This window comes from Manacus vitellinus, unplaced genomic scaffold, assembly GCF_001715985.3.
Source record: "Manacus vitellinus isolate BGI_N305 unplaced genomic scaffold, ASM171598v3 scaffold_6_pilon, whole genome shotgun sequence".
NCBI lineage: Eukaryota > Metazoa > Chordata > Aves > Passeriformes > Pipridae > Manacus > Manacus vitellinus.
The window spans coordinates 21,612,814-21,638,858 of NW_021940750.1; the positions used below are offsets into that span (position 1 = coordinate 21,612,814).

At 41.2% G+C, this 26,045-nt stretch overlaps 1 protein-coding gene and 1 long non-coding RNA gene across 24 annotated transcripts in view; one reads left to right on the forward strand and one right to left on the reverse strand.

The window, feature by feature from the left end:
• NRXN3 (neurexin 3) overlaps positions 1 to 26,045 on the forward strand; it is a 935,277-nt gene that overhangs the window by 175,218 nt on the left and 734,014 nt on the right. The gene's annotated exons all lie outside the window — the stretch shown is intronic.
• On the reverse strand, positions 251 to 16,013 carry LOC108641362. 2 transcript variants are annotated; one of them, XR_001921938.1, is made up of 3 exons: positions 15,889 to 16,013; positions 15,250 to 15,424; positions 251 to 707 (listed from the first exon to the last, which is right to left on the reverse strand). It is a non-coding gene; the product is annotated as an uncharacterized LOC108641362 (long non-coding RNA). The 2 variants fall into 2 exon arrangements; XR_001921939.2 differs by lacking the exon at positions 251 to 707 and adding an exon at positions 12,107 to 12,216.

Sequence of the window (26,045 nt, forward strand, 5' to 3'; positions counted from 1 at the left end):
ATAAATGCAGACCCTCTAAGACTCACGCAGTGATAATACTTGGATATCTCTGAAATAGGGTTGATCAGGAAGAATTCTTATGTATGAGGATTATCATGTTTGAGATTTCCAAGGGCAAAGGAGGGTGGTTTGGTTCTTGCAGTCTTGGCTTTGTATCCGCTTTTATAGGAGGCCTTGATCAGTCTGAAACACTGTTGTTTGTATTGCTGTTCAGAACTGCTTTCCTTCTCCTGAGACGAGAGAGGTCACCTTATTCCTAATTATTGTAACTGCACTGTGAAATCAGGAAAACCTGTTTATTAGGACATAACTTTCTGCTGTTCATTGTGTGCATGTTGCTCTGTGTTTCTTTAAATTTTGGAGGCAGAAGATACTCATGCCAAACTCTAGCCCACCCCTGAAATTGCGTTGTTTTTATTTGCGTTTCCACAAATGCTAACTGCTGGCCGTATATAATTTTCTGAGCTCCGCCGTGTTTGCCATGGCAATCAGCTGCTCTGGTGGGTATGTGCTAGGTGAGAGGAGAGTGTTGAGGCATGAAACTGTTGGATTGGCTGGAAGTGAGGTAATGTGATGCAGTGCAAATAGAGATGCAGGGATGAGGATGTCTCCAGTCTGCAAGCTTCGCTGGTTTCTGCCTGTAGGAATGGATGGGGCTATGCACATCTCTGGATAGTAGAGACAGACTTGCAGTTGCCTGGGTACATCTGTAATAAAGCTACTTCTGGCTACTTTTTCTCTGAAATAGAGACAATTTTAGACCTTCCCCCTTAGTGTTGCATAATTTCCATTTTCAGAAGTTAGAGCAGCTGAAGAAAAAGGGGCACTTAGCTGGGAAGAATCATACAGGAGGGACAGAGTGGTCAGAGCACAGGTGGGGACTTAAATATCACAGATGGGTTTGAAAGAGGGAATGATTGTTTCACTGCTTTCATCAGGGAAAGATGTAGTTAGCTGAAAAGGAGGATTTCAACAGGTTTTGGGGTTTTTTTGTCACCCAAATATAGGCAGAAAATAGTCTTTGCCTCTTGCTGATCTGTAAAGGAGCACGCTTCTGCATAATTAGTGACTTTGAGGCTGCTTTCTCAAGTACTTGCTGCAGCCCTTGACCACAAGGCTGCCATTTTCTTTTCGCTTCAGCCGCACAGGAGAAATTGGCTTGAGGAAACATTGTCCAATTGCCTGAGCTTGCCCAGGGCCCCAGTTGGCTGGCAGTGTGGGACATGTGACATGCAGCTAAGCAATTTTAATTCTATCCAAGAGAGGGCACATTAACAAGGTAATTATAGCACATTACTTCAGCAGGGATGCATCAATTTTAATCCTTGAAGCATCCTAGTGAAGTAGATAAGTGAGTACTATTAGGCCTATTTTACAAAAGGAGAGACTGAATTAAAAGCTGAAATGATTTGTTCATGGCAAAAGCTGTAGTCTGTCTGAAAGGCAGCAACTAGGGAAGAAGGGCCTGGTTCACAGACCCTATGAGAGGTCCATTCCCTCTTGATCTTGGAAATCTCTCCATTAGCTTCAAGCCACATCACTCCATCTGGAGCAGAGGGAATGGGGAAACCGTGTGCTTTGTTCACTATACTTCCCCAATCCATTTTCCTGCCGGCAAATTAATTGTAATGTTGTTGACATTTGTTAATTTAAAATTATTGATGAATCTTTTCGGCAAATAAACCTCGGTTTATATATGGTTTGTAAACAGGTCATCATTTCTCTATGAAATTAGGACTTGTGTGAAACAAGTTAGGGAGTGTCAGACTGGTCCTGAAAGGCTCAAGCTTTTACCAAAACCTTCAGTGCTTGGGTGCTGATTGTTGCTAACACACAGAGTGCAGACTGACTGGCCTGCAGGGGTATATTTCTCCCCACCCTCTCAGTATGCTGCATGCTTCTACGTGGATGAGTGTTTGAAGGGGTCGTGATCTATTACTGTCCTGACAACACCTTTCTTAGAGCTGCAGAGAAAGTTCAGCCCCCAGAGGTGCCATTCAGATCCATGTTCTCCTGCACTAGGTGACCTGCAAAGGTTTGTGGGCATGTTCACTGCAGCCACAGGAGCGGTGTGAAGGGTCAGCCATGGGACAGTGCCTTGAGCAGGGGACTTGGCCCCACTCTGTGAGGATGTATGCAGAAGAGCAACACGGATCTGCCTGGGCAATTCCCCAAGCTCTGCTCTTACATGATCCTTGCTCTGTGGCTAAAACAGCACAAGTATCCAAGGTCATTGATGGAGAGGCCTAAGCAGATCTGCTGCTTCTTTGAGTTTCATTCTAGCATCTGAAAACTCTTCTGTGAGAAGTGTGTTCATGGCTCACTGCCTCTTCAATCTAGTGGGACCCAACCTTTGCCTCTAGTCCCACTTTCTCCTGTTTAAGCTGAGCGGGATATCCCTTTGCATTCTCAGAATGTCGCAGTGCTCTCTTAGGACAGCTGTGACCAACTCATTTCTGATAAAAAATAGACTCAGGAGTTAGACTTGTACGAAGAGAAAACTGAAATACTGATGAAATGTAGTGTGTGATCATGGCCCCTCTCCTTAAAATATCCAATGCTAGTGTCTCTGCACCTGTGGAGAGTGCTTGCTTAGCACTGCAAGGTGATGTAGGACATCATCTGTGAAATCCTACATACCCTTCACCCCAAAGTTGTGTCTATAAGGTCAGCAGGGACTCATCATGCTGAAAGTGAGAAACCCTTTATTATTAGGCATTTTGATCTTTTAGTTCAAGGAACTCTTTTCCTCCATATTTCTTTGATGCTTTCTTGATTAGTTATTTGAAGGACTCCTATTTTTTTGTAATTACCTTAGCTAAGGCTCATTTACCTAAGCGATGCAGAGTCAAGGGTAGAATGGGCAAGGGATACAGAACACTATTCTGGCTTTGTTTCAACACTTGCTCTTCTTTTTGGGATTACAACCCCAACAAGTGTGTGTGTGGGGTCCCTGAAGAGTTTTTATTTAACCCTTAGCAAAACTAAGAGGCAATATTATTGCTTTTCAATGCTATGGGCAATTTATCTCACAACACTTTTAAATGGCTCAGTATCAGAGTCTTAATTTTAAGAAAGAGATGATAAAGTGATTTAACCGTGTCCATACATCAGGTTTATGCCAGTTTTAAGATGATGTGTGACAAACACCTTGTAAAAACTCAGATGTCCGAGATTTGGATTCATGACTCAGGCCTTTAGAGCTCTGCTCTCAGTATCAGGCTGGTCTGTCTTCAGCAGTTGCATATCGGATAGCAAATATCTTGCCCAGTTTTATTTTGAGCATTTTATTTGGTTATGCCTACTTTTTGTTCCAATACATTAGAATCCCTGAGGACTGCAAGGGTAATGCTTTTTACAATTTGCAAATAGATTTGCTTTATGTACTGTAAATAAATAGGCTTGGGGTTTTTTAATCTATTTTAATCCATGCCTATTTATTCTCTTTCATGATAAGCATATAGAAGTCTCATCTTGTTGGAATTTTCAAGTACTGAAATAATGAATACTGAGAATATTTTATTTTCCAGGTCTTTGGTTTCGGCCCTTGCTGTGCTGTTAATACAGCTCTTTTGCCAGCTATAAAAATCAAAACAAATGCATATGAAACCATGTAAGATTCTGTCCCTCTTCTCTCTCTAATGGAGATTAAAATACCTGCAGCAAAACAGAATCACACCTGAGAGTCTCAGTTTGAATTAAACCCCAGAGTCTCTGGCTGCTTTAGTCTCCTGGTTATGAAAAAAGGAGTTTAAATGGAGAGAAGTACTTTTCCTTGTGTTGTGGAGACAGTTCTGGGCCTGAACTGAATCTACAACTGCAGGCAGTTGTGGGAATGGATGAAGTTAATTGGCAAGTAATCTTGAAAACCAGTGTTCTTTTAAAGATTTGAAAGAGTTAAAGGACAGAAGGAGAAGGTAAAATGGTTCAGCTGTAAGGAACTGTAAGGAAGCTGTAAGACTGTAAGGAATGTGGCTAGTGCATATTAAGAGGGTATTTTGAAGCCACTAGCTGGAATAGCTGCATCATTTTACATTTGTTGAGACAGGAGCTCTTGATTTGCTGTGGATGATACCAGTTGGCATCTAAAGATCTTGTCAGGTCACTGTGGAGTCTGACATCTTGCTGGGGACAGTGAGCTGTGGGGCTGGCTGGACAGGGTCCTTGTCAGCCAGGGCATGTCCCACTGACTTGAGGAAGGGAGTTGGGCAGGCTGGGGAGAGAGCAGAGAGGGAGGGGGCAGTCTCCAGCCCAGTGTATTACTGCACTCAGGACCCTGACCTGACCTTGGTATCAATTCTTTTCTTATCAAGACAGACTCCCTTCACTGAGTCTTCTGTGTGTTTTCCTCTTTGGTAGTGTCAGTAATATCCAAGATAGGCTACTTTACCCAAAAAGAGCAATTCTTTTCTGCCTTTCATAATTATTGAATTGGATTCTGCAAAGAGGAGCTCCCTCTGTCCATAAGCCTCCACAGAACTGTGCTGTTTGCAAGTCCCCCTTGCAAGCCTGTCCTGTCCCACCACAATGGAAGAAATGCTTTGTGCCTCAGTCTTTGCAGCACCACCCCAGATCATCCTCTGGTGAGTTTTGCACCATAAGGGCTCAGTCTTGCTTGATGTGTGCTTCAGATCTGTGTGGCAGGTTAGGAAGTGATGGCTCATGATAAGGCACTAAATGTTTTGTCTTCTATGTTCTTACTAAACATGGTGGAAATGTATTGCAAACTTGTATCTAAATGGTGCGTTCCTTTCACAGTGCACAGTTCTGGAATATATTGTAATACTTCTAGGTTTCCCTGGAAACCTCTGCTTAGTTGCATATTGCCTTTTCTTATAGGCTGTGTTCTAGTGGAGTCCCAAATTTTATCTTTTCTTTTACGTTGCCACTCAGAGGTTTATATGAGGTCCCACTAAAGACAAGTGAGGTTAGGATGTCACAAGTAGAAGATTCTTGGGCACACTAGAAACAGGCGCTTTTTTTCCTGTAGAATAAGTTCCCTGGTACTTACTTCCCAATGGTAGAGGAAAGGAAAAGGATTTTGTAGCAGTTGGGAGGGGGGAAGGAGGATGGAGAAATGACTAATCTTGTCTCTTTATCACTCTGCCTGTTAAACACAATTATTCTTGCTCTTATGAGGCTTCTAAACAGTCACAATTAGGAATTATGCTAATGAAGTCGGTTGTGACATGAAAAATCACTTCATTGCTTATACTTCCTCATGACTGTGTTTTAGTACTCTGCAAAGCATAATATCCCTTCCTAGGGCATTATGGAATAGGAAAGGACAGGAGAGGAGAGGCTTCAGTGCCAAAGGTTGCCTCTGAAGGACCCAACCTTCTTTCCCAGCTCTGCAGTTGAATGACTTGACCTACAAATAGGCAAGGCATGAAAAGTACTCAGCACCAGGGACACTGAGGTTTGAAATCTGTTCCTGAATAGTCAAAACCAAGACCACATTTTTATCAAAAGCTGTTTGATACTAGGCTCTGACCTTCTCACATTTCTGTACCTTGGACCTGCATTCTTATGTACTGAGCTGTTCCAGCTTCTGTTGGAGTACTGAAATATTCAACCTGTTGGAAGAGTGATGTACTCCATTCCTCCAACAGTAGTAGAAATCAGATATAGGAATACCATCACCAGGAGCAGCAGCCCCTTGCTACTAGAGCTAAAGGTACAGCTCTGTGAGTGCCACTGAGGATTTGATCCTCTGCTTTGTTGCCTTGTACTACATGCATGCAAATAAATAGAGCCAAGCGCGACACACCTATTTTTCACTGAGTGGACTTGAGACAGTAGGCTGTAGAAAGGAAAATGAAGGCTATTGCTCTTTGGAAAGAGAGAGTGGGGAAAATAAAGATGCAAAGATATCCAAAGGTAGATATATCTTTCTTTCTTTCCCCAAAACTTAAGTGCTAGTTTTGTCTGCAACAAAGCTTTCCACAAGCATTCCTAGAATTAGAAATCAATATTTTGATTAAAAACTGTTACTGAATAAATATGGTCTGTAGCATCCAGCCATTAGATTTCTTCCACAACTTTGTTGTCTTGTTTTGTTTCTCAATGCAGTGGAGTTGTTGCATGTGGGGAATGTGGTCAAAGGAATTAATGGCAAATTCCTTTGCTCTTCTGAATGTATTCCTTAACTTGAATGGGACAGTTTAGCAGGTTCTGGAACCAATTTATTTGTACTGTATAAACTAAATTCTAATCACAGGGAGCCCAATTCTAGAAACTTCTTGAGATGACCACAAAGTTGTTTGTGAGAGCTCTCCAGGATAATTTCTCTCTTGCTTTCACATTTGTCTTAAAAACTGTGCTGTCAGTGCTCTTGTCATACTCTTTTGCTGACCAGAGATAACATTAAAACAAAACCTCTGATATTATGGCATACTTCTTTCTTAACTTCAGCTTCCCGGACTCATTGAACCCAAAACTAGTGTCATTGACCCAACAGGCTAAACAGTTCATTAGCATACATATTTTCAGTCATGTACATCAGCTGTTTGTTTCTACTACTGTTTCCAAAATTCCCTTGGACAACAAAGACAGCTTTGATCAGACACTCTGAACTTAGGCCTCCTCCAGAGAAAAAACATCCTGCAAGTCCAGCGGCAGTCTGGTGCTCAATGTGGTGCTTAAGATAGTTCCATATTCAAAAGCAAAAGGTTATGGGAGTGGACTGAAGCTAAAGGAAGGACTAGCATATAAGCAATTCAGGCAGAACTTTTTCAAACATGGTACAGTCAGGAATTTTAAAGAAATCAATAGTCAGCAAGATAAGAAAAGATACAGAAAGAGCTGTTCTTGATAACTATCATAGAGATGTGGAAGGGTAGCAGATGTCAATCGTGGGAAAGATCAACAGCATTGTGCCAATTAAATATCACTCAAGGAGTTTCTTTAGCATCTGCTTCTAAAGGTTTTGTCAAATTTCAGAAGGCCCAAAGTGAGAGGTTCTAATGAGAAAAAAACAAGTTATGGATATGTTCCTACTAGGAGATGAGGACTTGACTTAAGCATTAATAGAGTGAAGCACTTGGACCCTTTCTTGTTACTGTCTCTTAACATGGAGCGGGGGGGGCTAGGCAGGTCTTGAGAAATAGTGACTTTTAAATGGTTTCTAAAAAATAAATAAACTGAATAAACGAAGAAGGCTACTCCATATCAGGTACTGAAATTGGCTACACTATCAGGTCATTGGAAGAGAATGCAGCGGGTCTGCAGTTTTTACAGTTATTAAATAGTAGTCTCCTAGTTGAGTGTTTGAATACTGTGAAGTTTATTTGATAGATGATGCTGGACAGCATGAACAAATAAATGAGAAGATTCAAAGAAAAGTATTGGGAAAGTAGAGGGTGTAGAAAGGAGGAGAAAATGGAAAACTGGGTCCTCTATGCTAAACAGAAGCATCAAATTACTCTTTTAAATGTTAAGAATACTCAGTGTTGCAGTGTTTCTAGGTGCTACTTTTGTATCAGTATGTGTTCAGTTTCATGTGCATTGAAATTAAATAGCAAGAGATGGGACACTGCCACAAACCAGAGTTGGGTCTGGACAGCCTTGCATCTTCTGCTCTAAACTTCCTAGCAAAGATGTTTGTTCCTTGGCAGTTTGGAGCAAAGGGACATGACAGAGAGTGAGATGGTTTAGGGGAAGTATAAAGTTTGCATTTTGAGAAACACAATCCAAAGATGGACTGGAAAGCTGTGAATCAGATTTCAAGGCAAATGTAGATATCACCTAAAGAGCAAGCTGCTTTCTGAAAAGCTGAAAGCTCTCAGTGTCTGATACCATCTCTGCATCATAAATTCGCCTTCAAGGAGTTAAATGTGCTCTGGGCATCTTTGTCCTTAATCATAAACACTGAACACCAAACAATTCTTTTTGGCATCGTGAGAGTTGATGTGGAGGTGAGGCTTTCTGCAAGCTCAACATGTAACATTAGAATCTTCCCATTTAGTGTTAGGGAATTTTGAGACCCCCAAAGTGCTCTTGGTATGTACCTTAAGGCTGTGATTTTCTTCTTAGGCATCCCATTATCCTTGTCAGATTGAGTGGAATTATTGGTCTTGTTTCCTGTTTATCTGTTTAGGAGGATATATCTCAGCCGACCTATGGCTTGAGTGTTCAGTGGCTTACAGAAAAGCTATGGCTTCATTGTTCTGTGTGTACATCCAAGCTGTATGAATAGTAGAGTTGTGCAAGTCAGCCCTTTGACAGAGAGTTAGAGTGGACAGAGCTAGGATATGTCAGCAAGACCTTGTTGTTGTAGTTTGAGACTGCACAAAGTACTGTCCTGGCTGTCTGCAAGCTGGACTGCCTGGTTGTGTCTACTAATCAGCTGAGCATGGTTGGAAATGTTTCCTGGCAGTGAGGCTGGCCATTGCAGGATGTCTGTGCTCATAAACACACAGAACAAGATGGTTGTACGGAAACTGGGCATTGGGAATGGTCATGGGCATATCCTAACTCCTAATCTGTCCTCAGAATTATTTGGAAAACTGCTAGTTAAATGAGAAAGATCCTATCAGAAACTGTTGTAATAGTTCAAAATTGCAAACTACCATGTTTCAAAGTCTGGGAGTGCACCGAGGCTCCATTTCATTTGTTAGCAGAGGTATAGTCTCTCAGTTAGACTTTCACCGTGTCAGTCTCTCCTGTGTTTCTAAAACCCTTCACAAGCCATTTAGAGAAACAAGGCCCTCAAGGAGAGATAAACAGCTTATAGTAAATGTAGGTGGACTGAAGGTGCTGCTGTTGGAATTGGACTGATTAGTTCTGGTGCTGTGCATGGTCAACACTTCAAGCAGACAAAGTTTCTCATACTGGTGTGATTGGTATGCCACTGGAGAATAGGAGGTGGGCTCTCCCAATCACTGTATACTGTTGGTAGGTCTAAAGCCAACAGTGTTAGAGATCAAATACAAGAGTATGCTAGATAAAAGGTTTGGAGTTGCCACCATTAAATAAAGGTGAAGGGGGAGCCCAGTGCCATCTTTCCTCTAAGGAAGCCTTGTGTTAAGGAGTCAAAAGGAGGAAATGGGATGTCTTCCATTTTATTCCATTTCTCTGTGTAGCTGTCTCTCAGTCACTTCCCTTGTAGAGAACATCCTTATATTTAAAGCAGGAAAATAGTGAGCGAAGCTTTCTAGGTTTCAGCACCTGTGTGTGGCAGCAACTTGCTGCATAAACCTTGGTGGGAGAAAGGGACAACCCCCATCTCATTGTGCTTCATGTTCCTGATTAGTATTTTAGCAGTATTAATGCTGCACAGTCTTTGAGTTGCTCAGTTAATCATTACTTCCAATAGTCTTAGAGATGTTGCCACGGAGGTACTAGAAAGGAGGGGAGGATTGCTATCCTTATGGGACAGAGGGTGTAGGGAAAGGAGAAGGGCAGAGGGATGAAGGATCAGTTGCTGGAATTGTGACAGTCAGACCACCGTCTGCATGCTTGGCTGTTGCCCGCTCTGCATATTAACAGTATGTTTGAGATGGCTGTCTCTGTGGTGCTCGCACGGGTGTGAAGGACCTGCCCTCCCCTTGCTTGCGTTACTCCACTGTTTCTCTGGGTCCTTCGCTCCCACTGCTCTGCAGTGCTTACGGCCTCCCTCCTCGTGCGCATGTATCCCTCTGCTCACAGCCAGGTTCATCAAAAAACAAGCATGTCTCTATGGTAACGGGAAGACAGCTGAAAAATGGCAGCTAAATGCAGCTGCCCCTCATTTAATATCGACTCTGGCACTGACAGAACAGATAATGGGCGATAACACACCATTATGCTGCGGGGAAATGAAATGCTTCAGCAGACGCCTGTCATGCTGCAGGGATTTATTTGTTACTGTACCAGCAGAGATTTCTCTCCTTTTCTGTCTATCACTTTTTGTCATTCCCTTTTCTTTTCCTCCTTTTTCTTTCAGTTTTCTGCCTGTTTTCTCCACTTGTCCCTTTTGGTTTCTACTATTTCATTCTTATCTTTCTTCCTTGTTTTTGTCCTTTCTCCACCTCTTTTCTCTCTTGCTTCCTCTGTCATGTTCTCTGACTTTCATGGTATCTGGATTTCATGTTCCTGGTGTTGGAAAGTGCAGTGTCTGAAGTCCAAGAGCTCTGTGAAGCTCCAAGCTTTTTGCACCTTTCAGAGTTCCTGTGTTCTTCCTAGTTCTTCTCCCTTCTGTCGTTGTGCACATGTCAACATAAGTCTAGTAAGGGTGAAGTTTGCTGGTTGAGCCTTCTACCAACATATTTCTTTGGGCTGTTGTTTTAATTTGACAAGTAGAACACAATGTAATGGAAGTTTTGGATGAAAGTTTAGAGGAATGTGCTACTGGAAGGGATGTACTTATGCTTCTTCAGAGTTTGTGATTTACAGCTGACCACACTGTGCCCAGAGGTTGGGTAGTTTGTATCTGAGTTGTGGATCATGTTGGTTTCTAAATGGTTCCTAATGTTGGGACTCTGTCACATCTTAATTATTCAGGGTTAGTTTCACTTAGTAATTGCTGTGAGATTAGTTTCTCTAAATTTGCTTGTGCAAATCTGAGATGTTGCAGGACAAGGGGCACTGATGATAGCAAGTGATCCTCTCTCAGGATTCTAACACCTGTCCTTCTGCAGATGAAGCTTTGAACTAAGTGATAAACTTTCAGTGATAGACCTTTTAGCTGGAATGAATTGAGGCCTGTGAAACTCATTTCTTTGCCTCAAAGGCTGCTCTGACATCAGCAAAGGGCTGTCTGTGGATGCAGTTAATGCAGTCAAAACCATGTTTTTTTCAGTATAGCATATTTGCTCCACATCTTCTTGCCAAGAACCATGAAATCCTCATAGACATATCGTCCTGTGGGTGTAGGTGCACCCATGGGAGTGACCTTCACTCACAGTCAGTGTCCAGACATGCATTTGATGGGTAGAGTAGGGGAGCTATAGCATCATCTTCTCCCACAAAATGTACACCATCTGTGCAGTATGAGTTCCTAATCACACAGTGTGGCAGAGCTCTGGCAGCTGCCCAGTCCCTACTGCAGCTGACATTGTAGCTACATCCAGGATCACATCACATCATCCCTGTCTGATATTGGTGACCTGGAAAATCTGCCTGATGCAGAACCTGTTTGAGACCATGCTTGTGCCTGTGGCTTTATTGACCTAGGCACACGAAGAGCTCATTTGAATGCACATGTCCTTTATAAATTCTTTTCTTAAATTCTGGACCTTATGAAAAATACCGTACCAGTAAAGTTGTATTTTCTGCCAGTGCAATGATATCTTCACTCATGGTTTTGTCATTGTTGACATAGTGATTGCAGGGGATATATTGGATGATTTATTTTTTTTTTGTGGACCCAACTGGTGTCTGTGCCATTCAGTCTTAAGGTAAGACTAGGCCTAAATTCTCTAAGTGATGTATTATACACATTGTGCCATATGGACCTAAAATAGGATCATTCTTCTTTTCCCTAAGTGTGATGGAGTGAGCAAATCTAGCTAAGCAGATACCTAGACAGCAAATTTTGCAAGGACTCAATGCAATACACTTTTAAGCAGTACAGATCTTACAGACCCTCTTGTTATTCTAACCTAATCTTGAATAAAATACCTTGATCATGTCTTGCAAATCATCTATATTTTTGCTGCTTTGATAATTTTTGATCTAAAATTCCAGGGCTGTGGAATAAGTGCCCGTTGCTTGGATTTTAGCAGTTTCCCAGTAATGTTTACATCTCTGAGTAAAATCTGTACAATAAGTCCTAAGTGCCCTGAGCTCACCAGCCCTTGCTGTGACTAGTGACAAATGAGTGTGGGAGGAATCTTTAATACAATAGCAGGTAAGATAATAAATGCTAGAGGAAAGCAGATAATGAGAAACAAGGAAAGATCCTTTTGGCTTATGTCCTGGCACACCATCATATCTCTACCTAGGAGCTTATTTAATAGAATATTTCCAAAATGTCAGCATACATCCTACGTACCTGATTTCGTTTACCGCTTCACTGCAAATGTAGAGCATGTTCATCAGAAGTCCTCTTAGGACTCAAACATAAAATAGCAACTTTGAGACATCACAGCTTGATGTGCAGTTGATTGGTAAAATACCATTCATCCTCACTGATACTTTGGTTATGTTCCAGTAGGCTTTGGGAGTAGCTCTTGGGCAGCTATGGGTTTCTCAGTTTTTCACTATTTTCCCCAGTGTCTTTAAAATTGATCCCTGCTGTAAGATATTAAAACAGTAGGAAACTGATTTCTACTTTAGGTTTCAAAGGAAGCAAGTTGAAGTCCAAAAATCCCTTAAAGCTAGGAGATTTTTAGATATAAATGCTGTTCAGACCTCTCTCTCCACAATTGAAATGACAGTGCACTGACCCACATTTCAATTGTACGCCCTGCCAGCTTCTTGAGCCACGGTGCTTATTAATGAAATACGCAAACATGGAAGTATCTCAGGTTTCCTTTTCCTTTTTTATCTTTTTCTCCCCTTCCCCCCCCCCAAACCTGCAGTCATTAAGTGCCATCGTGAGAGAGGAAACAGCTTGTTGAAAAGAAAAGCTCTGATTTTTTTTATTTTTATTTTTACGAAGAATACCATCAGGAGCAGGCTATGATTAATACACATAATTGAAACAAATTGCAGCTAACTGCAGAAAACTGTCTCCCAGCTGTTGACAGAAGGAAATTGCTGACAGCCTTTTACCATTCAACTAAGAAAGAGAGAGAGAGAGAGGGAGAAAGGAACCCAGCCCATGCAAATACATAGCCACATGCATATACAAAAGCACTTCTGCAACCAATGTACATGTGTGTCATTGTGCATGTATCTGCATGTGCAGACGTGTCACCTGTGCAGGTGCAAACCCAACTTTTGCATGCATTTGTAACAACTGTACCTGTATGCATGTAGGATGCTTGCACGTCTGGGTGCCTGCTCTGCTGAACATACTGTGTGCCCACATGCAGTGCAACAGTAATGTCAATTTAATGAGAGCTGCCCTGGAGGCACCGTGTGCTTCACCAGAGAGAGAAGGCTCCAGCTGCGTGTGTGCTTGCACATGTGAAGTTGCGTATTCACAAATGAAACAACGGAGACTCTGTCTTCTACGGTGACCCCTTCCTCTTATCTTTAGGAGGATAAGGCAGGCTCATTTTTGGCTTTTAAAATATCTTCCATCACTACCCTGATCTCCTGTCCTTTTCACCTTTTGTTTTTCATGCTCCCTATCCATCATTAACGACCTAAACAGAAAATGCTTAGATGCAGGAGATGAGTCTGAAACTAGGAGAGCCATCTTTGATTGAAATGCCATACAGATGGCTAATGGGCATACATCAGTTTTGCCTGGTTCAAAAAGTTGCTCTGGAGAGGAATTGAATATCTATAGTTCATTCAGTTGCTGGCTCCTGCTAAGACAATCAGTGGGTTACATTTAATGTTTTGTGATACCCATTTGTCATGTATGGAACATTTATAAATTGTCTGTCCAGTGATGTGCTCCCACACAGCCATGTGGCTGTTTCAAAGCAGGCAGCCCATTGCACTGAGTGGGTCACAGGAATGCTAGTGAGTAGAAGGGAAAGTTAGAGACCTCTAGCAGACTGTTAGTAAGATCTAATAAATCGATTGGCAAAATCTGCAGTGAGGTTGATGCTCTAATATCAGTTGAATTGACCACTTTGTTGTTGTCGTCCGTTGATTTCATAAGCTGGGCTTTTATGGTTCACTCTATATGGGCATTTTGACTTACTTAGAAGCAAGCAGGAATATCAAGTATGAGTTATTTCCAATGTATCTGTCTTTAAAGCTGATTGCTATGGTGTAATGCCAGTTGGTTAAAAAAAAAAAGTTCTTTCTGTTGTAATTCAACCCATTGAAATAAGCAATGAAGTTGGTTTGTAATCACATGCATATTATAAGTGTTATAAAAATAACCTGCTTGAACTGGTCCCTAATCTGTTATTACCTCTCCCTCTGTGCTAGTGTTCAGTGTAAGCACATCAATATGAAACAGTTAGCAAACAAACATTCCTTTATCAGAGGTGTATGTTGATCCCAGTGGAGGCTTAACAGCTCACGTAGGCAGATGCAGCAGTGGGGAAATAATTTATAAACTCAGATGTTACAGGTTATGGATTGTGTTTATGAGTTACTGATTCACAAAAGATGCAGCCAAGGGTGTGAAGGAGGGCTGGAGCCATTGACATTTGAAATTCAACCCAGGAAATGATGTGTTCATCTCTAGCACTACCCAGGGAGCTTGGGAAGAGTCCGAGAACAGTTTAATGAAAAATGCAAATGCTGAAAGAATTTAAAATAATAGCAGGTGGGTGATGCTGGAAGGAAGGTAGCTGCCTTAGACTATTACCATAATAGCAAATCACTCTAAAGCAAGCTAGATTTTGAATTTACCGATTCAAAACCAAACACGTGTACACTTTTTAATTCTGATGGAAAGCAAGGCAACCTAGCGTATTCACTACCCTGGTTTGAGTTGTGAGATGCCTTGTGTTTCCTGAAGGGCAAAGTTATGCATGTGGGCAGCTGCCTTGAAGTAGTTGATGGGAAGTATGCTACATGCTTACCTGGTGCACAAAAACATGAGTGTTCAGGCTCTCAGTCAGGGTCACTCTGGAATGCGCTAAAGCCAAGTCTCCCATTGCTGTTATGTCATTCTTCCCCTTTAAAACTCCCCCTGCAGCTAAGAAGGATTCTGTCCCAACTGCATTTTAGTCCTCAGTGGTTATGAAATGTTGATGCAGAGCTGTAGATGCAAGATACAGTCTGTTCTAGAGAGAGGTCTATCTATTGGTTGTAGGAATTTCTCTGTTTTATGGAGGTGTAAAAGCAGACACAGGTGGAGTCTGGAGGTTCATAAGCCTACAGGGCTGCAACACCTTGAAGGATAAGCAGGACTGGCCACGCTGCCCATGTTCTTCATTACAGCCTGTTCTGAGTGGTGCTTGCATGACTTGATATCAGAAGTTGTACCTGGTGGACAGTTAGAGTTCCTGTCGAGGATCATTTCTGTCTTTTGGGGCTGAACAGCCTCAGTTCTGCCAGATGAAGCAATTTCAGCACATATGTATAATCCACATTAGAACCACCCAGAACTAAAGGTACTTTATGGAGTTGTTACAGTTCTTGTAGGAGCTTGAAAATGAGTTCTTAATTTACCTTCACCGAGAAACGGAATCTTAGATGCCATCAAGCTTGTTCTACTAGATGCTATGAAATACTGAGGTCAGCACTAACCTTTTTTTCTGCTGGTATCTCTGCAGCTTGAGAACTTTTTTTAATTAGCATTCATTGTGGAGGCCATTCAAGGAGACATTGCTGGTGAAGACTGTACCAACTCTGTCTTAAGGTTTATGCATCATGGTATGGTCAAGCCAAGCAGATCGCAGAAGTTCAAAATCTAGTAACTCATCTGTAGGACAAAGACACAGGAAAGTAATTCTCAAAAAAATATTTATAGACAGCTGCAGAAACAACTGTGATGCTCTCTGGGCTGCAGATGGTGAAGCTTAATGTTGTAAGTTGTCAGGTAACTGTACAAAAGCTTTCACTATTGGTTTATACTATGTGCAGTGAGTTCTCTTCCAACTTTGTCCTCTCGGACTAGTTAAGTTATGCAGTTTCCTTTCCTTCAGTCCCTTTGTGGGACTGAAGTATAGTTGCAAGCAAGAAGAAGTTGTGTAAAATTGAGAAAAATACTTACTGGAGTTTCTTTACTTTTTCCAGTCCAGTTATCCCAGTGTAAGGAAGAAGCTGCATTTATATGTATATATAGATAGATCAATTATATAAATTAATATAATTATATATAATTTTCTCCCTCTTATTTTTCCTAGCTCTGCATAGCCAACCAAGTTCTGAGAAAAGAAGTTATACCTTATTCTGACATATGTTTTAACAGAGCAGCTCTTAAAATTATGGTGTGAAGGCCATATTCTGCCAACAGTCCTTCTTGGGCAGCCCCATAATAGATCATGGCATTATGTAGGTTTGAGTAGAACTTGGTCTGCCAAACTTCTGTTGCTAGAGATATTATGAAAAAAGATTCCAGTTTCTCTGACTTCACAAAGTAGTGGTGGACCTAGAAGTTACAGGGGCAAAAAAACACCCAACCACTTATTTTTATAGGAACTGAGCATATTTGACCAGATAGCTGTCAAGAGACAATTAACCTGAAGGCTATGGAGGTGTAGTGGGTTGACCCTGGCTAGATGCCAGGTACCCACTAAAGCCACTCTCTCACTCTCCCTCTGCAACTGGACAGAGGAGAAAAAAAACAAAACAGCTAAGGATTCATGAGTTAAGAGCTGGGAGGGATCACTTACTGATTACCTTCATGGGCAAAACAGACTCAAAGTGGGGATAGTACTTAAATTTGTTACTAATAGGGTAAGAGCCAAAGAGTGAGAAATAAAACAATCTTAAAAACACCTTCCCCCCATCCCTCCTTCCTTCCATGTTCTCCCTTCTCCCCCCCAGTGGTGCAGGGGGACGGGGAATGGGGGATGTGGTCAGTTGTTTCTGCTGCTGCTCAGAGAGAGGAGTCCTTCCCCTCCCACAGGAGATAGTCCTTGATGGACCTCTCCAACGTGAGTCCATCCCTCAGGCAGCAGTTCTTCCCAAACTGCTGTACCTCCATGGGGTGCAGTCCTTCATGAATGAGCTGTACCGATGTGGGTCCCCCACAGGGGCCACAAGTCCTACTTGGGAAAATCCTGCTCCACCGTGGGCTCTTTTCTACATGGGCTGCAGGTCTCTGGCAGGACCCTGCTCCATCTTGGGCCTCTCATGGTGTCACAGCCTCCTTCATGCATCCACCTGCTCCAGCATGGGTTCCTCCATGGGTTCCTCCATGGTGGGTCTCTGCACCCTAATGGTCCCCCATGGGCTGCAGGGGCACAACTCCAGCTCCTAGAGCACCTCCTGCCCCTCCTTCTGCACTGACCTTGGTGTTTACCTTGTTGTTTCCATGTTCTCACTCCGCTCTTCCCTGGCTGCCCCACAACCTTCTGTTCTTAAATATATTATCACAAAGGCATTACTATTACTCCTGATTGGCTCGGCCTTGGCCAGCAGCAGGAAGTCTGTCCTGGAGCTGGCTGGCATTGGCTCCACCGGACAGGGGAAGCTTCTAGCAGCTTCTAACAAAAGCCACCCCTGTAGTCCCACCCCCCTGCTACCAAAACCCATCCACAGAAACCCACTACAGGAAGTTACAAATTGGCAGAGTCAATTTTCAGAAGTGTCTTGTATTTTAAAAATATACTGATGCTTTTCACACAGCGGGGGCTTCAACGATCCTTCATGCTGGCCACGTGCAAGAATATACAAGGGTTTACCCTATGGGTCTTGACCAAAACTGCCATCTCTCCTTCCGAAAACCTCTGACCAATTTTCAGTTCAAAAATTACAAAACCCCAGTGGTGATGGGTTAATGGAGTTGTTAATGTGTGGGGAAAAGAGTGACCACACTTCAGTAAAACAGGAGTTGGAAAATATTTATAAAATATACAAATACTCCTGGTGTTTAGCTTAAAATAAGAGTCTTTGCTATTAAAAAAGAAACCAAGTCCCAACCCCTAAAACCACAGAAATCAAGATCCTCCAGGGTGAACTCATCTCCAGGAAAAATATGGCAACACCTTTTTGAACTGAAAGAGAAACACGTTTTTCAGTGCTAGTTGTAGCACAGGGGCAGTGTCACATTTCCTGCAGAGAGATTTGGAAAGTAATTTTTATAGCAGTTGGGCTTTGCTTGTAAGAGTAAGAATTACATCAGTTCTGACCTTCTAGCAACAGGCTTAGGAAAAATAACATGAACACAGATACCAGCATGATCACTGTCTTACATCCAGCAGTATGCCTTCACTGATTGCCATAAAATTGCTCCTTATCAAGGCCAGTGAGTTCAGAGTTTGGCTTATAGTACTGAAGAGTAGCACTGGTTTGGCTGTTGTTTTTCGTTGATATCCAATCTTGATAACTTGTACAAGTCTTTAATAAGATTGTGCTACCCAGTAGCTTGAACTAATGAAAGCAGCTGGGCTCATTTTTGGTACTGTTACATCAAGATATGAAAGTTATTTCATTGATGATATGAAGTTACTAATTTTGAATGAACTGATAGAATAACTGTTATCTGTTATTCCAAATAGCATAGATAATTTCAGAAATTTATGAAAACAGATGAGCTGATAAGTAAAGATAATTGCCATATATACTGTGTCAATTTTTATTACATTGAAATAAATGCATATAATATGTATATATTGAAAGACCACATGGGAATAGCTAATAAATAATTACAATCACAGTATAATTTTTTCACTTAAATAGAAAAAACCTCCACCATAGTGAATATTTATTTTTAAATTTTTTTTCATTATTTGTTGAGGTTTGAAGAGATTTGTATACTTCCTGTGATTAGCTGGAATACTTTTGTGTAAATACCTTTTCATTAGCACTGCTACCAGACAGAGATGTGAAACTGGAACTTTTATTGCACTGCTATTAAACTTCTGCCACTCTTTGACCTTAGATAACTTTCTGTACCTTTTGACCCACTCCTATGTCAGTCTTGTCTGGGTTCCATGCAAAATCTTCAAAAACACGCTTAGTTTTCAAGTGTCTAATCTCTTAGTTTACAAGTGTCTAGATTAATTAGGTGCTGTGTCCAGAGGACTTCTGTGGAGCTTCTGGCAAACTTTTATTCTATGAACTTTCCTCAGTGTCATCTAGCTCCTATTTTGAGCATGCAAGGAATTATTAAAATCAAAGAGCATGTCCCTTTTAGTGTCTCTGCTATTGCAGTGCCGTATTAGTAAAAAACCCAAAACATCGATAATGGTAGGCCATGCTCTTTTGCACGTACAGGGAGACTACTGCACAAAAGATGGATGTCTGCTTTTTCAAACTGGCATGTGAATCCTGTGTGCCTAGGATCTGCTCTTGAAATCTCAGATATGTTAGTCTTGATCTTCAAGCATGCTGGTGGCATGTAGCTATTGTAGAAAATTGTGATAGTGAAGAGACATTTCATAAAATGTAATGTGTATGGTTTGCCCAAGTCGGGTGCTGAGGTGGCAACAGAGCTGAGAACATGCAGATATTCTCTGAGCCTTTCCTGGGCAGCAAATCCCTTGGACAGACTGTCCACTTTAGGTGTTTGTGCCTCCCAAGAGAAGCAGTCTCCTGCTTACTTGGAACTGGAGTTGCACTCTTCATGGGATCGTCCTCCTTGTCTTATTTAGGATGGACTACTTGATAGGTTATATTATTTTTGATGTTTCTAGCTGAGGCACATTCAGTTTATTTTTTTTAGCAAATGTATTAATCTGTGTTCTCTTAAGAGCTAGTTCCACAACAGCAGAGGTATAGGAGGACAGGCTGATACTTTTTGTCATCTCCTCTGCTCTGTGTGCTCTTGTTTTCTAGTAAGGAACTTAGCTCTTTCTATCAGCTTGGCATATATTTATTGAGATGTATTTATTTGTGCATGGGCTTAATGTCATGATATACCTCACAAGAAGGTTCCCTGTTCTCTGTGCTTTCCTCTCTTATTTTACATGGGCCTTATTTTTGCACATAGGTTTGCTATGGCCAAGCTGTAAAGACGGTAATAAAGCATGTGTGCATGGCAAAATAAGGTGGACAAACACTTGTATAGATGCTTTCTGTCATTTTTGTGTGCATCACTCTCTTCCTTCTGATGTAGTGCTGTCTGTAACGATCTACAGTCTTCCTTCAGCTTTGTGTTTTCAGCATTGTGTTAATTGTTTGTGGTGTATGGGTTTTTCAGCAGCGTGCAGTGGGAAAGGTCAGCTGTCAGAAACAGGCCTGTCCACAACTGATAAGGCGTTCGAGAGATTGGATTTGACTCATTAAGCACCTTCCCTGTAGACATGGAGTCTGCTCTGCCGCAGAAAAAAAACTAAATCAGGAAGGGAAAAAGCCCAGGATGAAGTTGGAGCATGCGCCAGAAACACTGGCACACCCTCCCTCTCGCCCCTGTGCGCAGTGCCGGAGTTTGGTGTGCTTCTACCACGCTCACATCCTCACGCACCGTGGACATCTATGCTTATGCCCTGAGATTGCGTGCATTCACTTCAGTATTTACACCTGGGCAAGACACACATGCATTCATTTTTTCTGTGTACATATGTGTGCATGTAAGTCCTTATGTGTGGGTGCTCTGAAGTTACATGAGGGCGATGCATTTCATCCCTGCCCTCAGATGGCCTACTTCCTTTTCATGCTGTAACAAAGGGCACACCTCCTTTTTATGTGTATGTATTGTGTTTGTTCAGATGCACTTTGTCTGCCTTACACAGAAACATGCTGTGCAACTGTCTTGCCTATGCTGCATATACATGTCCACTGCCCTGGCTGCTGTACAGACATAGCAGGAGCCTAGCCTGTTTCTCATTGCATACAAATGCACACATTTTTACCCCTATATAATTACTGGTCAAAGCTGCTCTGCCAGCTTGTAACAGTCTCTCGCCTGTGGCTTTGTTTTTAGAAGAATTGTTCTGCCTCAAATTGGGTTTGGATATTGCTACTTCCATAAATGGTTTTAATGATATCTCACAACGAGCATAAATGAAGGGCAGCAGTAGTGTTTGGCAGTGTATTTTGTGATCCTGGCAGTACTGGGGTTCCGCACAAATACACTGTCCAGTAATACAGAAGCTGTGAGAAGCTGACATTACTGCAGCCTCTGTGATACCAGTCTCATGCGCTGCTCTGCTCTTGTCTCTCTTCCACCTCACTTTTGCTTTTCACCTTCTTTTGCATCTCCCCTTTCCCATGGGCATGGCTCTCAATACCGCTCGCTGGTATTGAAAAGGATAATTTTGTGGATCATTATTGTGTTATTACAGTGATTAGCGGTAACTATTTTTCTACTCCCACTTTCCTCTGGAAGGATGCCCAGGGGGCTCCCTGCTCAGCAGCAAGCGCGACGCTTGCTGGAAGGCTGCTGCCAGCACAGGCCCGTGGGTACGCAGCAGTGCACACGTTCACCTCTGGCAGTGCTGCCTCTCTCCCTCCTGCCCCTTTTTTGCATTCTTACAGCAGTTCTCTAAAATACTGCTCTTCAACGGAAGCAGGAATTTCTCCTTCTATTGGGCTCCTTCCGGGAGCTTTTGTTCTGAATGCACTTTTCAACTTTCTCTCAGTGTTGGTGTAAATAATTTTTGTTCATTCCTGTGTCAGTCTTGGAAGACTCCCACTGACAGTCCCCCTGTTTTTTTTTCCCCAAGCAGGGCTAATCATACCACACAAGTAGGGAAGACTGTGATAGCTACCTAATGTTCTTCATCCTAGTGGTACGGCTCTATGGCTCTTTACTAAGGTCAGAATATTTTAGGAAAGACCTTGTCTTCAGTATGGTAAAGAACAAAAATGCCACAAGTGTACCGTTTCATTAGCTGAATGTTAGTGCTCTTGAATCTGCTTGCAGTAATAAACAGGTCTAAATACTTAGCATCCAGATTATTATTTGGTGTTTGACTTGTGATTTTTAATAGGCTAGAAGGGTAAGGATAATGTAGAATTGGGAATTACAACTTGGATATAGATTGCTGCTGAAGAAGAGTAAATCTCTCAGGGGATGAAGCTAATGTTGCTTGTTGCTTCATTAAAAAAACCCCAAACATGGTATGTATAAAACAATAGCACTTTTGGTTAAGAATAAGATAAATAAGATAAAAAGCTGGTGAATTGAGAGCTTAGCTGTATGTTTGCACACTCTTACCCTCCTGTTCTCTCACATATGCTCTAGAAAGAGGGGCAGATGGGCCAGGTACCAACCCCGCCCTAGAGATGGTCTATATGAGAGCAGAGCTGGTGAATATGTTAGATCTTGAATTTTATGTTCATGGTGCTGTGATGTTCTCCCTCTCTTGTCAGTTTACACTTTCCTGAATGTTCAGACTGTAGGGAAACATTTCTGCTGGGTGGTGTGTTCATAGACTGGCATCCTTAAGTTTTAGAATGATGCATCAGGAAAATGAGAAAACTATAAGAAATGTAGAGTGAAATAAAAGCATAAGAAAAAGCAAGTACAGCAGAATTACATAAAGAATTGCCCTCACCTATATTTAGCAGTGAGGAATATAGGGGAGGTCTTATGCCCAGCTCGTCATAATAGTATCTTTTGACAGAATTAGTAGCAACACCCTGCTTTTTCTCTACCTTCTGGAGCTGAGAGAGTAGACAAATGGTTCAGAGAAATGAAAAGAAATAGACTTTGTCCAACCAAAACAAATTGTGAATTTATATGACTATATCAAATTCTTTCAGGCAAATTATTTTTAAAATTGATTTATTCAGCTTCTTTCATTTCAAATAAACATGTTTCATGCTTTTATTTTAAAATTGAGCTCTAGTTTTTTAAGAAATGCATTTTTAAGGAAATGTAAACCAAAGTTTTTAAATTTCATTTTGGATTAAGGAAGACATTGCTATAGGATTGGTTTTTTAGTCCCTTTGGCCAGTTGATCAGGGCATAAATAACATCACAACTCTAAGTACACAGTGCCACAGTCAGACCAGTATCTGGATTTTATGGTTTCTTTGGCAGAAAATGCAACATCACTCACTGATACCAGTACAGTGTTTGTTACCAGTACACTTGTTTATATTTAGCGAACAACGAAAAATAGGTAGAGAGGAGTATGCTCAGGACATTGTACACTGCATATACACTGGATTGGCATGTGGCTTTTCCTCACAAGTATGGAACATTTCTTGATTTGCAGAGAAGTTTTATTAAACTCATAGGGCATTCTTTTCCCGTAGGTCTCAAGGACGTAACCTATATTTTTGTTCTCTTTGTAGTACAGATGGAGACAGCTGAGGTTAATTAAGTGCCTCAGGTTGCACGGTAAATCAGTGGCAAAGTTGAGGATAAAATGCTTGTGTTCTGACTTCCACATCTCTAGTTTGTCATTTAGATCAATTCTGGTGAGCAATTTATAAAATTATGTTGCCAACCATGTGCTATAATCTTTTGTAGACATATGTCATCTTATTTATTAATTTTCATTATTGTAGTACTGGTACTTTTATCATCAAAACAGTTTTGCAAAAAAGTCTTTATATTGCATTTTTCAGCTCTTTTGTGTGATATTGGAACAAATTTTCCAGACACTTGTTTTCTGTTTCCCTTTAGAAGAAGACAGAAAATGTGGTTTAGAGAGTCAGTAAGGAATCTGTGGATCATATTATTGACAAATCTAGGTTTAAATAATCTCTCTGTTAAATATGTGGACAAAGTAGGAGATTTTGTGTGATGTATCTGATTTACTTTTTTTGGTCTCAGAAGAGATTTTGTTAAAGGATAGCAATATACTGTTGAGTGAAGAGGAGACTTCCAGTGTTGGGAAGCAAAATAGCTTTCATTTGTATGAATATTTCTTTGTTTAGATGATATGAACTTCAACTGTATATTTAATAGGTGCATACTCTAGAAATTTAAGGCAGTCATGCTTCTAACAGACTACTAGCTCTATCACATATGTGAAAGTGATATATGGAAACCACTTTATACATTTAGTACATGTCAACTATTTTGAGGATCAGGAGCCTTAGGGGAAATGTCTCCTTTTTTTTGAGTTAAAGATTAAGGCACTGTTATCCCTCTTCCTTCCCTTTGCTCTCAGTCTTTGCTGTGTAGTGGTCCAAATTCATCAGGTGAGCTAAGTCACTCTGCAGGGCTGCTTCTGGATCTCTTAGGCAACGTTTGCAATCCCGAGGGTCAGAGCCTCTTCTGTCTTGGAGCCAGCCCAGAGAGCATCGTTCAAGGACACAGCCAGCCGCAGACAGAGGTGGAACGTGCAGCTCCAGAGCTCTCGTACAATATCTTTAGGGAAAGCAGATCTTCTTCCTGTTTTCATTAACAGCTTTGCTGCACAGGGAAATAATAGATTAGTTAGGTTTGACAAAACCCCCTGAACACTCATTGTATTGCCAAGTCTCCTTGATCTCTTCTGGGCTTAAATTTGAGGACCTTTTAGCAAACATTCTCCTTTAGACTCAAAGGGTAACGTGTAAAGCAGCAGATAACAGCAGAGAGGGCATGATTCATGCTAGGCACTTGATGTTCTCTGGTGTAATATTAATGTTTCCTTTGCTCTTACTGGTGAAGTGATAGAGCTTTTTGTGTAAGATCAGAGCAGCTACACTACGTGAAAATTTGAGTTTGGCACTGAAATAACATTGACTGTTGAGTTCATCTCACCTCTGCTGTGGGCTCCTGGACTAATGTTACTCTCTGCATCTCTTAAACATGATGAGAGATGTTGTCTTGCATTAATTCTTACCTACACTCTGATATTGTGCTGATTCTTCTCTGCTTCCAAGTTACATATTAGGTGAGAATCAGAATGCCTGAAGAAACAATAAATGACACTATTTCTGAAAAATGTAACATTACCCAGAATGGTTTAAAGTTAGTAAGCATTTGGGAGACCACTTTTTTTACTGTGGGACTCAGCTGAGTACTTAATTTTCTCCATTATAACATCATTCTATGATTTTACAGACAATTTTTTTCCTTCTGAAAATTTATCTCCATAATTTCCTTGAGATTTGAAGTAATATTCTTTTTCTAAGGATTTATCAATGCAATCAGTTCAGTCATCTCATTATGACATTAAGATGACTTACATGTTCTTACTTTACAGTTTGTGGAGTATCAATGCAGGATGTGATATGTCTGTCAAAGCTTCCACGTATCAGTATCACTGTTGGTAATGCTTAGAAGATGCTTCATGCACTGATGAATGTTTTGTGCACTATTTCTAATGTATTTAAATAAATAAGCTCTGTAAGACTTTTCAAACCAATTTTTGCTTTTGACTGTTGAGAGCACAAAAGCGTGTTTGGGAGGGAGAAAGCATGGGATCTTATTAGTGAGTTTGATGAGCGGTGTCACTGATTCAATCAGGTGATATGAAGAATGATTAGACTAGAAAAAAATCAACTATTTGTATGTATTATTTTTCCTGTCCAAAGGCTAGAGAGGAGGAATGCAGCATGAGGATTTCGACAATTTAATGGAGGATGCTGTTTAGCTATTACTGGAATCTGTCACCATGTCTTTAAAATAACAGCCTGACTTTTAGTATACTATCCAGCTTTGTTTTAATAGCATGAATCTAGGTGAGCTGCTTTGACTGCATCTGAGGGCTTTCAATTAAGGTTTCAGCATTCAGTCACTGGACAACTGTTTCAGAGGGTGATGAAAATTGTTCACCTTTCTTGTCCTTCAGAGGTGCTGGTGGACTCGTTTTATGTGATGTTTGACATACAGTTTCTCCTCCCCTAACTTCTGAGGGAATATCAAATACATGTGAAAGTGATTTGAAACATAAATTATTCATTGTTCTATAACGTTGTATAACATTGTTGAGGATGATAGCTATTATAGATGACTCCCAGGACAACCCTTCTGTCCAGAACAGAATTAGCTCCTAATAGAGTTCATGGGGGTTTGCCCAGACTGGAATGCTGCCCCATTCTTTGGGACGTGATGCCTTGATCTCTTGTGGCTCATCGTCTAGAACAACTTCTAAGTCTACTTCCTGCTTAGTTCATGTGGTTCATATGTAGAATTTATTCTTTCCAGACGTTATGAATTGGGTCAAAAAATTTCCTACAGCTCAGTTAGAATTTTAAAACTTTAAGTCTGTTGTTTATGGTGTAAGAATTAGTGTAGAAAGGAGGAAAAGATATACCACTGGCACAAAGATGTTTAGTCAAGTCCATATCCAGATATATAGTTACCAAGCTGGAATAGCTGTTAATTTTAGCAGTACAGGAAGATTGTCACAAAATTTCTTCCCAGAACCACCCAATTCAATTACTTGCTGGGATCGTGATATTAGTCAGTCATCCCATCAGAAATAAATTAGTTTCCTTGTGTTAAATGTCATGCTACTGAAAACACAACTGATACCCCAGTGCAGTAAGTTCAGAGCCATAGTAAGTTTACAGCTCTGCTGTAATACTCTACTGATTCCATGAGC